This window comes from Nyctereutes procyonoides, unplaced genomic scaffold, assembly GCF_905146905.1.
Source record: "Nyctereutes procyonoides isolate TBG_1078 unplaced genomic scaffold, NYPRO_anot_genome, whole genome shotgun sequence".
Lineage (NCBI taxonomy): Eukaryota > Metazoa > Chordata > Mammalia > Carnivora > Canidae > Nyctereutes > Nyctereutes procyonoides.
This window is the reverse complement of record NW_026575146.1, coordinates 29,643,747-29,657,690: the sequence shown is the minus strand read 5'-3', so window position 1 is coordinate 29,657,690 and position 13,944 is coordinate 29,643,747. Positions and strand designations below refer to the sequence as shown.

At 34.5% G+C, this 13,944-nt stretch overlaps 1 protein-coding gene across 2 annotated transcripts in view; it reads right to left on the bottom strand.

The window, feature by feature from the left end:
• NKAIN2 (sodium/potassium transporting ATPase interacting 2) overlaps positions 1–13,944 on the bottom strand; it is a 967,202-nt gene that overhangs the window by 458,919 nt on the left and 494,339 nt on the right. The gene's annotated exons all lie outside the window — the stretch shown is intronic.

Sequence of the window (13,944 nt, the reverse complement as noted above, 5' to 3'; positions counted from 1 at the left end):
TACATAAATATGCTTCACTAAGATGATAGACTGACAACACTGAGTAAACAGTCCACTATTTTCTTCCTTTGGAATTGGAGACATGATCTCTTTCAACCAGAAATGTTTTAATCTCTTAGCTTTTCTGTCCTCCTAACTTTCATCTCAAATTGAAAGAAATTCTAACAGTAAGGTAAACAGCTTTCTAAAATATGTAAATTATCCCAGTTGGGAGATATGATAAACCTATTAAATGGCCTTGAAAAATGATTACTTGCTGTGTTTGTTTTTAAAATATCCAAATAAGGAAGAGACAATATATATAAGCTGACACATTAAGGAAACCTCATTCTTCTTGGGTCCTTTGTAAGACATTAGATTATTTTTTTTTTGATTGAAGTATAATTGACATACAGTGTCACATTAGTTTCAGGTGTACAATACAGTGTGTGGACAACTCTGTATGTCATGCGATGTGTACCACAAGTGTAGCTACTGTCTGTCACCATACAGTGCTATTATAATACCATTGACTCTATTTCCTATGTCGTACCTTTGATCCTCATCACTTATTCATTCCATAACTGAAAGCATGTAGCTTCCACTTCCCTTCATCCATTTTGCTTATCCCCTGCCCTCCCCCCCACCCCTGCCCCCTCTGGTCACCACCAGTCTGTTCTCTGTACTTACGGTTTATGTTTTTGTTTTTAAGTTTGTTTGTTCATTTGTTTTGTTTTCTAGATTCCACATATAAGTGAAATCATATGGTATTTGTCCCTGCAGGACATAGGATTTTAAGTGTGGGCGAAATCACCAAGTTCTCTCAAACATTTAAAGTTGCTCCAACAATACAATTTCCTAACTTCTCTAAAAAATTTCCATCAAAATTTTTACTGGGTAAGTTTTTTTTTTTTGCGTGTGCCAACGTAAGTGACAGGATAGACATTTAACAATATCTCATGTGTTACGTGTCTTCTGAATACCTGTCTTCTTGGTTGGGTACTGTCAATAGTAAAATCTTAGTCATAGCACATCTGGTGAATACTGCTTGCTATGCTGGCATTTTGGGCTCAAGAGTTCTAATATGCTAAGAAGTCCAGAGAACCACATATTCAAATCTAAATGTTTTTCAGTGTTTGAGAAGAAAACTTGAAATCATCAAACTTTTAATTAAATATCTATGCTTAATGTCCACTATATAATAAGAAACATCGAATGTAGAAAGCTTACCTTCAGAAGAGTTAAAATAAATTATCACAGAATGTAGGAACTACTTTTTAAATCAATTTAAAAGGAAAAATCTTTTAAAAGTACTTGGTTCAATGCAAAACACAAGTAAGTTTTAAATTATGCATCTTTTGGCTTTGCATTTATATTCTGAAAATTGCAAGAGTGTCCAATAAAAACGTTCTTTTAATTTCATTTCTTTTTGAGGACAAAAAAGGTAAAGTTAAAGGATTCTTTATAAGTTATCTTTGGTTTTAAGTGCCAGCTTTGATTCATCTGTGAAACAGTAATCAACAGTGTATTTTTGAAAATATATTTAGCATTTTTCTGAAACTCATTTTTTATTTCTAATTTTAATAGTAGTAGACAAAATGGTGGTCCCCAAATATGTCTCACCCTAATCCCCACAATCGGTGAATATGTTGAGCTATTACTCTTGTGATCATGCTATGCTGTAGGCAGAGTTGACTTAAAATAGAGTAATTACCCACATGGGCCTGATCTAATCCTATGAGTCTTTTAAAGCTGATAACTACTTTTTGGCTAGCGGCAGAAGGGGACTTCAGAGAGATCTAAAGCACGTGAAGAACTTCAAGTACCTTGCTAGTTTGAGGATAGAGGAATCCTCTTGAGAAGGAATGTTGGTGGCCTCCAGAAAAGCTGAAAACAATCTCCAGCCAACTGCCAGGTAGGAAACGTACACCTCAGTCCCAGAACCAAATGACACTGAATTCTGCTGATAGCCTGAATGATCTGGAAGCAGACTGCATGCCAGAGCCCTAGGAGAGTCACTATCTTGATTTCTGTCTCATTAGTCTCTAAACACAGTACTCAACCAAGCCCATCTGGACAGAACTGAGAGAGAATAAATGGGTGTTATTTTAAGCCTCTAAGTTTGTGGTAATTTGTCATTCAGCAATAGCAAATTAATACTTGAACACTGAAGTATTCAGTTTTCTGAAACAGATTTTTAATTGTCAAATAATTTTCCACAAGGATCAAGTACAATATAAATATGTTGTATTTTTAGTAGACTGGATTTAATAAATCTTTCAGACTGACTTTTGGTATATGTATTTCCTTTGGAATTCTAAGACAGTTTGATATAGCATATCAATTATATTATTTACTTAAACGAGTTAATTAATAGAAAGATATATCTATAAGTTAGGAGAATTGGGTTTAAATCCAAACACTTTACTGAATCTACCTCTATAATCTGAAAAATGTTGGGATTTTTATCTGCTCTTGAAACTAAGCATTCCTGGAAGAACGCAAAGTGATTTTATTGTTATTTTTCTGGAGAAGCATATCCTTTCTCACATAACAAACCTTATAGCTGCAGTGCCCATGGGCTAGTCCAACATTGGCAATAGCAATAAACAGAATGTTTTACTCCTTATGTCAGCCACTTAGACAGTCAATCATCTTTATTGGAAATAATGATTGCAGAGTGGTATCAACCAAAAGTATTAGCACTAGCAGTCACTTTTTGTATCATTATACATGAACTCTTTTATAAAGAATGTATTCATAATTTCTTGAGGAACATATCTTGAGAAAAAATATCAGGCCTTTAAATGGCCATCAAGTAGACACATTATTTGCAAACTGATGCTATTTGATCAATGTGTTGTCAGTGCATAGGACCTTGGAAAACGTGTTAAGAAAAAAAAGAAATGCCCCCAAATGTACAAGGTTTAATGTACATTTAGTACTAAGATGATCTTTGGATGAGAGCTTAATATATATTAACTTTTCCAAAAGTTGAAAAGAAGGTCATGTCATGATGATCTGCACGCGCTAATAACGGAATTATGCTTCATTAAATATATTTGTTTCTTCCCATTTTATGTTATCTTTGTTTCCTTTTTTTTGTTTTTAAATCATCCTAAATCTAAAATTACTAATTCCTTGTTTAAATATAGGATTCAAAGTTAAAAAGTTTAAAAGCTATTTTCCTCTTAAAAATGTTTTCTCCTACTCAAGGGTAAAATTGAGTTAATTCTACAGGATCCTAAAAAAAAAAAAAAAACAAGTTCTATACTTGGCTCTAGAAAACATTTTTGTGGGCACCTGAGTCGTTCAGTTGGTTAAGTATCTGCTTTCTGCTCAGGTCATGATCCCAGGGTCCTGAGACTGAGTCCCTGTTGGGCTCCCTGCTCAGCGGGAGTCTGTTTCTCCCTCTCCCTCTGTGTGCTCTCTCTATATATATCTCTCAAACAAACAAATAAATAAATCTTTTTATTTTTATTTATTTTTAAAGATTTTATATATTTATTCATGGGGAACACAAGAAGCAGGCTCCTTGCAGGGAACCTGATGTGGGACTCAATCCCAGGACTCAATCCTTGGACCCCAGGATCACACCCTAAGCCTAAGGCAGATGCTCAACCACTGAGCCACTCAGGCATCCCAATAAATAAATCTTTTTTAAAAAATAAAGATGTCATTATTGTATCTTCATCAAACTACTAGGCAAATCTAAGAATATTTATCCCAGGTTTAGATGAGTCTGCTAATGAGACCCTAGTCTTGGATTGGATGCTCATGCAAGCTCCTTAGAGTTTTTCTTGCTCCTGTCTATAGAACATCAGTCTTAGCACAGACACATGTCTTACAAATGCAAAGCTAGGGGCTCTCTGGGTGGCTCAGTGGTTTCGTGCCTGCCTTTGGCCCAGGGCGTGATCCTGCAGTCCTGGGATCAAGTCCCGTGTCGGGTTCCCGGCATGGAGCCTGCTTCTGCCTCTGCCTGTGTCTCTGTCTCTGTCTCTCTCTCTGTCTATCATAAATAAATAAAAATAAATCTTTTAAAAAATGCAAGGCTACAAGGTGTTTTAAATTAAGAATATAATAAACAGTAAAAATGTATTTCAACAACTTATAAAATCTTGTGCCATATTCCTTATTGGTCCATAAATATTAGTATAGAAATGGTATCTTTTCTGACAGATCCTATATGTAAGTTGCAAACAAATTAGCAACTTATTTCATTACAAACTTATTTCTGTATAAAATCGCAGTGTGACAAACACATATTTGAGATAAATAAAAAATAAAGCATTCTAGAACTGAGACTTCAGTGGATGCTGTGAGTACTGCCCAAGTTCCTCTTTTGGGCTGAGACACTAATCATTTTCCAACTGTCAGAAGTGTTGCTTGTTGATAGATGGGTCACAGCCAAGTCCCTTCTCAGGAATTAGCCTCTGCCAAAGTGAGCTGCCTTGTGTACAATTACACTCACCTCCAGGAGCAACCCTTATTTCATGACTGGTGGATGCTAAGGTACAAAGCTCCTAGACCCTTGTCTCAATTGGGGACATTTATGAAAAACTGGCTCAGCTTCAGTCCTTTACATGGCATCATTCTGTTGGTGCTGTAACTTCTTCTTCTGACTGTCCTACTCCCTTCACTCCATTACAGATGTTGTTCCTGGAAGCACTCCACTATAAGTGACCTGCATTGAGTCTTCATTTCAGAACTTACCACCTGAAGAACTAACAACCACTGAAAATAGGAGCCATCCTGGAAAAAGAGATGTTAAAGGGAGTTTCAACCCTACATCACAAACTTATCACTGCAATAGATGGTGTAATGATAGTTCTTGGCCTAGATAGTAACACTGAAACTATTAACATTTTTCCTGTTGGTAAACTAGGATGGCTTATTGAATCATAGCTGAATAACTAAACTGTCAGCAACAGAGCAATGCTGAGCCCTCAGTATGGTACCACTTCTAGAGGAGACCAACAACCAGTATGTAATGGATGATGATGTTAGATCCCTTCTACCCTAAAAATGGGAGCAATTCAACTGGGAAGAAATTGAAACATTCTCCATGTGGGTTGCCTTTCCTGCTTATAAGGCTTTGGAAGGACTGAAGGCTTAGAGAATGTTTGATTCACCAACACAAGATACCATAAAACACTGCATTGGTACACAGGACTCACTTCATAGTTAAAGAAGAGGAGAATTTAACAAATCTCTATGGGATCTATCAGTCCCATGAAATTGAGAAGCTGTCAGTCTGACAAACTCATGTGGTTTTTGAAAATGCAGATGAGGTGTTAACTTGGAGATGAAACTGTGTAAGGCTAGGTGTCTTCCTCCAGGAAAGAGTGAATGCTCTACATGAATATCACATGGTGCTGGGTCTCCAACAGGTAGAACACATGGGTCTGGGAATAGAGCAGTGAAAGCAGGAGGGGCACCATGCAACATCACTTCCAAAGATGAATTTGGGGAATGTGCTTCCTCTCCCCACACATTAGCCTCTATGGATTTAGAAGTCCCAGATTGCAAAAGAAAATGCTTCTAGTACAGAATAAGTCTTGCTGGAAGCAAGTGAAGTCTTGCTTAATTAAGTTATTCTGCCATCCAGTCAAAGCAACCACTAACCTACAAGGACTATTTCCTTGTGGAGCACGAGGTATGAAGAGAAGCCTGTGGTATGCCACTGAGATCTCCTCTTTAACATTAAGCACTTACTTTTGCAGTGCTGAGTCCCTCAGACACACTCAAGGACATGTCCTGCTTCTCCAGGCAGCCTACAACCAATGATAGGTCCATGGGGAAATACAAAAGGCTTCCTATTACTCCCCTGGTTTTGGACATCTATGAAAGTCACCTTGGGTTTAGGGAGTTCCATAAACCAAATGATTCCTCTGTTGCAATTGCACTGCAGTTTCAATTTTTCATTGGCCTAGTCCTGTTTTTGCTCTTAAGCACATACTATAATAAATGTGCTGCATGTAAATCTCTGTCTCAGACCTGGCATCCCAGGAAAGCTGACCTATGGGTGGAAATCATTACAGGCCATCACAAAGAGAAAGCTCCCTGAATTTCTTCAACAACAAAAAATGAGATTTCATAAATCACTTTGATGAAAATACCATAAGCATAAAGAAATACTAATAGCACCGTAAGAATAAGCAAGACCAGGGCTCAGCTACATGTGGAAATGTATACACCAGATCAATATCAACACTCTATTACTTTACAAATATATTACAGATTTAAAAAAAAACAAATAGGTTATGACTATTTTAAGAGGTAAACAGCCGAAAAGTCCCATATTAATAATGTCTATTCAACAATCTCAATAAAGCTGCCCCCTACAGTGTAGTACACATAGACTATTCCTACATAGTATATCCTTGCACTCACTTCTGGCATCTTCAGCTGGGTCTTCCTTTCCATTTTGTTTGTTTTTCTCTTTTCCTGTTCGTTTACCCCTTTTGCACACCTACAAAATCATATGCTTTCCTCATATTGTAAGGGGAATGATGATATCTTTTGCTTTACATATTAGTTATTATTTTATATATGTAAATGTGACTAGCTTTTTTCTTTTTCAAGAGAATGATATGGAAAGCCAGAAATAAAGAAATGACTACATAGCTTTGTTATTTGAAACCTCTTCTCTTACTTGGTATTTTCACATACATATTCTACTTTCTATTTCCTAAGCTCTTTAACTTATTTCTGCTACTTTATATTTGCATGAGTATAACATGGGGTGATTTTATTGATATTTAAAGACAATAATAGTTATTATTCATTACCAGTTCAATATGTACTAAATAGGCTGAAATAATTTTTTATGAATGCCTAATTCAATCCTCAAACAATACTATGAAGTAGGTTCCATTGTTATTCCCATTAAAAACTGAATGAAAGTGGGGTGCCTGAGTGGCTCAGTGAGTAAAACATCCAACTCTTGGTTTCGGCTCAGGTAGTGATCTCAGGGTTGTTGGATCAAGACTGTCTCTAGCTTCATGTTCAACACAGAGTTTACCTAAGATTCTCTCTCTCCTTTTGCCCCTCCCTCAATTCCCTAAAATAAATATATAAATCTTTTAAAAAGTTGAGTGAACCAACACAAAACTAGAATGCTTACTATAAGCTCTTCTATTTAACATTATAGTTGATATCCTATGCAACACAGAAAAATGTAAAACAATAATAATAAAGAGTTGGGAAGGAAGAAATTAAACTTTCATTATTTATAGATGATATGGTTATTCAAAAGATAATTGCCAAATTACTTGAACTAATTACGAGTTCAACAATGAAGCATGATCAATATTTAAAATCAATTATATTCCTATACACAAGGAAACGTAGTAAGAAAATATCATTTTAAAAAACTCTGGGGCACATGGGTAGCTCAGCTTGTTAAGTGTCTGCCTTAAGCTCAGATCATGACCCCAGAGTCCTGGGATTGGCTCTGGACTTCTGGCTTAGACTTACGGTGTAGCTAAGCAGTTTTCTGTTCAATAAAACTTCTTTAGAAGAAACCACATGCATCAACCAATACAGGGAAGGAAAATACAAAGCATCTTCTACAATATGTGTTAACAAGTAATCAGCATTATAAACACCAGAACATGGGTAGATGTAGTCAAATCACTCACAGTGTCAGGCAATGGAAATTGCAGGAAATGAAAAGGAATTTCTGATGAGTCTCATGAGCCATTGAACATCTATACTAGAAATAAATTCACCTCTAGAAGGCAAGGACCTCACATTGAACAGAGAGTGCTGGGTTCCAGGTTCTTGAACAGTCAACAAAAGTTAGGGAGTCATGAGGGTACAAAAATTGAATGGCTAAGTTCCCTAAGTAAGGAGAGAGGAACAGATGGGGAACATGAACACAGCTCTGGTCATATATGCCCTCTGGGTTGGATCACATGATTCAGCCAATATTATATGGGACATAGTTATAAGTAAGTAATTAAGTAAATAAATAAATAAAAATAAAAACAAAAATAAAAATCTATTGCTTATTGGAAAATCAAATTTTACCAGGCATCTACAGTTTGTTTGGGAACTCTATCTCCAGGATATCAAAAATATCTAGAAGTGTAGAACCTCAACCTAAAGAAACATTATTAGAAGTCAAATAAAAATGAGCAGAATAAGCATATTTGAGGTAAGAGAGAGGTAAATACTAGAGGGAATAGGACCAGAGACATCAGATCCTAGAAAGTCTTTTAACAACAAACAATACTATTTAAAGTGGAGAGCACTGTTTTGAAATGAACCAAAAAAAATTAAGAAAACAGACCACTGGGATGCCTCGGTGGCTTAGTGGTTGAGTGTCTGCTTTCGGCTCAGGGCATGATCCCGGAGTAGTGGGTTTGAGTCTCACATTGGGCTCTGGGCAAGAAGCCCGCTTCTCTCTGTCTATGTCTCCGCCTCTCTCTGTGTCTCTCATGAATTTTAACAATCTTAAAAAAAAAAAAAAAGAATAACAATCAAACAAAAATTATAATTAGAAAATCTAAAAAAAAAAGATGTTTAGATAATAGGAAGATTGACACTTCTCAAGAAAGATTTAGATGAAAAAAATCTTCAGAAATAATGATGGAATTAAAAGGTGTATGACCAAAGAAAAATTGACTGTAAAGTGAGTAAGTGGTGTACAGAAAAGTGTAAAGAATAAAATAGAAATAAGGAAGAAGGTAAAAAAGATCCAAGAAAATATATATATTCACACAGAAACAGGAATTTCCAAGAATGAAAACAAAGTACGAAAATACTTAAATATTTAAACCTCTAATTCAATAAAACTTTCTTGAAATAAAAGAAAACTCATTCCACACAAAGGAAACATATGTCAGTAAAAGTATTGCTTTTTTTAAACTGAGGAATAATCCATATGTAATAAAATGTACAAATTTTAAAGGCACAGTTCTATTAGTTTTGACCATTGTATAAACTTATGTAAGCAGCACCCCAACAGAGTTATAAAACATTCTGAACAACCTAATAATCATTTCCTACCTAAGGTCACTACTATTTTAATTTTATTGATATAGTTTAGTTCTTCCTTTTCTACTCTGCCTGGCTTGTTTTTGTTTTAATTCACAGAGTGTTTTTGAGATTAATCAATGTGATTGACGTAACAGCAGCTTATTCTATTTTATTGTATTCTATTTTATGAAATATCCAATGTGTTTACCCATCTGTTGATAGATAAGTTCTTTTTTTTTCAGTTACTATGAATAAAACAGCTATTAACATTCATATATAAGACTTTTTGTGAATGTAAATTTTCAATTTTTCCTGGGTCAATACTTAGGAATGGGATTGCTAGGTTATAAAGTATGCCATTAATAAAAACTCAAAACTGTCAAACTGTGTTCCACAGTGTTTGAACCATTTTACATTCCCACTAGTGATGCAAGAGAATTTTAGTTGTTCCGTATCTTCTTCAACAATCGATATTGTCAACTTTTAAATTTTTGCTTGCTTGTTTATAAAAAAGACTCTCAGAGAGTTTTAATTTGTATTTCCCTGAAGTTGAACATCATTTTTAAAAATATATTTATTGGACAGATATTCTCAATTAAACACAAAGCTGGTTCTTGAAAAGAATAATGAAACTGATTCCAAGACTGACAGAGAGGTAAAAGGGCAGAGGCAGAAAGAAAAGACAAAGTATCAATATCAGAAACAGAGACTTCATTTCTGATATTCAGAAATTTGCAGACATCAAAAAGAGACCAATTCCTTAAACAGGACAAACTACTAACTCACCCATTATGAAATAATTTGAATAGCCTGGTCACTACTAAATAAATTATATTCATAATTTAAAATTTTACAAAAGGAAATTTTCAGACCCAGGTGACTACACTGGAAAATTCTAACATTTAAAGAAGATTTAAAATTTACTTTAAAAAAAAATACTGCAAGACGTGGGAACACTAACTAATATTATGAGGCCAGTATTACTCTGATAATAAAACTAGCCAACATTAAAAAATAAACAACAACAAAAAGAAAATTATGCACAAATATCTCTGATAAATACTACTGCAAAAATCTTTAACAAAATACAGTCCATGAAATACATACAATTTACACATATATAATAGCAATATATAAATAAAACACATAAATATATGTTTCAGCAATATATAAATATATAAATAAGTGTTTAGCCATACACAAATAAAAAATAATAATGTAGAAATTCAATAATAAACTATGCAACACATAGGTATAATATTTAAATACATAAAAACATATGTATAAATTCAGCAATAAAACATAAACTGACCAGGTAGCATTTATTCAAGATATGTAGGGCTTATTCAATATTGGAAAATTGGTCAATATAATCCATTAAAGTAACAGGCTAAAGAAGAAAATAATTGCACAATTATATTGACACAGAAAAGTTTCTGATAAAATTTAAAACTAATTCATAATTTTGAAAACCTTGGAAAAATAAGAAAGGAGGTGAGTTTCCTCAATGTGATAAAAGATTTAAAAATACCTACAACTAAAATCTTACTTAATGGTGGAAGACTGAATGCTTTCTCCCTAAACATTGGGAGTACGGCAAGAATGTTTGCTTCCACCATTTATATTAAACAGTACTGAGAGTTCCAGCCAACACAATAATATAAAACAAACAAAAAAAAAAAAAAAAAGAAAAGAAAAGAAAAGGCATACAAGTCAGAAAGGAATGAAGACAATTGTCCCTAATTGTAGATGACATGATTGTCTATGCAGAACTCACAAGGAATCTACAAAAATCCTTCTAAAACTAGTAAGTGAGTTAAGGTAAGTCACGGATTATAAGATAAACATATTGTATTTCTACATGCTAGCAATAAACACAACTTAAAAATATAATTCCATTGGATGCCTGGGTGGCTCAGTGTTTGAGCATCTGCCTTCTGCTCAGGGCATGATCCCGGGGTCCTGGGATCGAGTCCCTCAGTGAGCTCTCTGTGAGAAGCCTGCTTCTCCCACTGTCTATCTCTGTTTCTCTCTCTGTGTCTCTCATGAATAAATAAATAAAATCCTTAAAAAATGAAAACAAAAAAATGTCATTTGTAATCACTCAAAAAACCCAAAATATTTAGGTGTAAATCTAGAAAAACATGATTTGTATGATGAAAACTATAAAATGTTGATGAAGGAAATATAAAAATGATCTAAATGAATGGAGAGACATACCATGTTAATGGATTGGAAGACTCAAGATAGTATATATGTCAATTATCTCCAAATTGAAATATAAATTTAAATATTTTTTTAATTTTTATTTATTTATGATAGTCACACACACACAGAGAGAGAGAGAGAGAGAGAGAGGCAGAGACACAGGCAGAGGGAGAAGCAGGCTCCACGCACTGGGAGCCCGATGTGGGATTCGATCCCCAGTCTCCAGGATCGCGCCCTGGGCCAAAGGCAGGCGCCAAACTGCTGCGCCACCCAGGGATCCCCTGAAATATAAATTTAAAGCCACTACTGGCCAAATCCCAGCAAGGTTGTGTTTTTTTTTTTTTTTTTGATATAGACAAGATTATCCTAAAATTGATATTAAAAGGTAAAGTTATTAAAATTACTAATTCAACTTTGAGACAGAAAAATAAAGTGAGATGAGATGAATGATTGTACCAATATTGCAACTATAGTAATTAAGACAGTGTAGCATTGGCATACAGACACATGGTTTAATGGATTATAATAATGAACTCATAAGTAGCCCCACACAAATATGTGCAACTTACTTTTGACAAAGGTATGAAAGCAATTAAATTGGAGAAAGAGGGTCTTTTCAAAAAAATGTTTTGGAGCAAATGAATATCCATAGGCAAAAAATAAAACTTGATCTAAACTTTATACGTTATATAGAAATACATTACATTCAAAATGGATCACAGTCATTTCTATAACTTTTTTAGAAGATCTTACAGGAGAAAATATTTGTGGACAAGAAGTCGGCAAAGTGTTCTTACAGGACAGCAAAAATATGTAACAGTAGAAATGTGGGTGAAATGGACTTCATCAGAATTAGATACTTTATCCTGTAAAAAACTCTGGCAAAAGGGTGAAAAAATGTTGCAGAGGAGCAGATTGTATTGGCAAACCAAATATATGACAATGAACTCATATTTCGTACATATAAACAACCCTCAAAATGCAACATTAAAAACATAAAACTGGGGCACCTGGCTAATTCAGTCGTTAAGAGCATGTGACTCTTGATCTTGGATTTGTGAGTTTCAGCCCCACACTGGGTATAGAGAGTCCTTAAAAATAAAATCTTTAAAATAAAGCAAGCAAACAAACAAAAAAAAAACCCTAAAAATATACTGAGAATATGGCAAAATGCATGAAGAGATATTTCACCAAGGAAAACATACAGATGGCAAATAAGCACATGGAAAAGATTCCCAACTTCATCAGACATTAGGGAAATAGGAAAATAAGAACATGATGAGTTATTACTAGATATCTACTAGAAAACTTAAAACTGAAAACAAAAATCAGGGGCACCTGGGTGGCTCAATCCGTTAAGCATGCAACTTGATTTTGGCTCAGGTCATGATCTCAGGATTGTGAGATCAAGCCCCATGTTGGGCTCTGCTGTGTGGAGTCTGATTAAGTTTCTCATATTCCCTCACCCTCTACCCTCCTCCACCTGCTCTCTCTCTCTCTCTCTCTCTCTCTCTCTCTCTCTCTCTCACACACACACACACACATACACGCACATTCTCTTTCTCTCAAAAACAAAAACAAATAACAACAACAACAAAAATATCGTGACCAAACAGAATGCTGGTGAGGATTTGGAAAAACTAGATCTCTCATACACTGCTGGCAGGGATGTAAAATTCTATAGCCACTATAGAAATTACTTATGGAATTTCTTAAAACACTACAAAAACAAACAAAAAACTGCTTACCATATAATACAGTGATCATACTCCTGGGTCTTTGCCCACCCCCAAAATAAAAATTATGTTCACACAAAAACCTGTATATGCTATTCACAGTAATTTTATTTGTAACAGCCTGAAACAGGAACCAACCCTAACATATAATGGGTGAACAACCTCTTACATGAGTGAATGGTTAAGCAAACTAGTAGATACATACCATGGAATACTGCTTAACAATACAAAGGAATAGATTATTAATACATACAACCACTTGGGTAGATCTCAAAAACATTATGTTGAAGGAAAAATGTCAGTATCAAAAGGTGATACTGTATGATTCTATTTAGGTAATATTCTAGGAATGACACAATTATAGAGATGAAGAATAGTGATTGCTAAAAATTAAGGGATGGTGGGGAGGAGTGGGTGGATATAATCTAAGTGGTAGCACTAGGAGACTTCCATGGTAATGATTTTGCATCTTGATTACAGTGGTGGTTACACAAATCTGTGCATGTGGCAAAATGGCATAAAAGTACACATATTATGCCAAAGCCAATGTCTTGTATTTTGATACTATACTATAATTTTGTAAGTTTTAACCATTAGGGAAAATTGGGTAAAGGCTGGAAGGGATGTCTGGACTATTTCTGCAACTTCCTGAAATCTATAATTACTTCAAAATACAAAGTTAAAATCTATTTTATTATCTTCTTTAGTCAGTCTAATTAAAGCCAGGTTTACTTCTTAAAGGACCACACTCAAGTGTAATGCTTTATAAGTTTCTTATTAAATAAATGTTTTCATCTTATTAAGCAAAGACACTAGTTTATTCTAGTAAACTTGATTTACAATTGTTTTTTAAGGCTTTATTCATATGTAGTTTTTCCTTCTTGGTTAGAATTATTATATGTAGCTCTACATGGAAAAACTGTTTTATCATAAGATGGCCATGCCTGCATTACTATAGATTGTCACTTACTAAAAGGTATAGAATTCCGATAATGCACAAATAAATATTAAGTTCAGTATTTAAAAGCAAAATGTA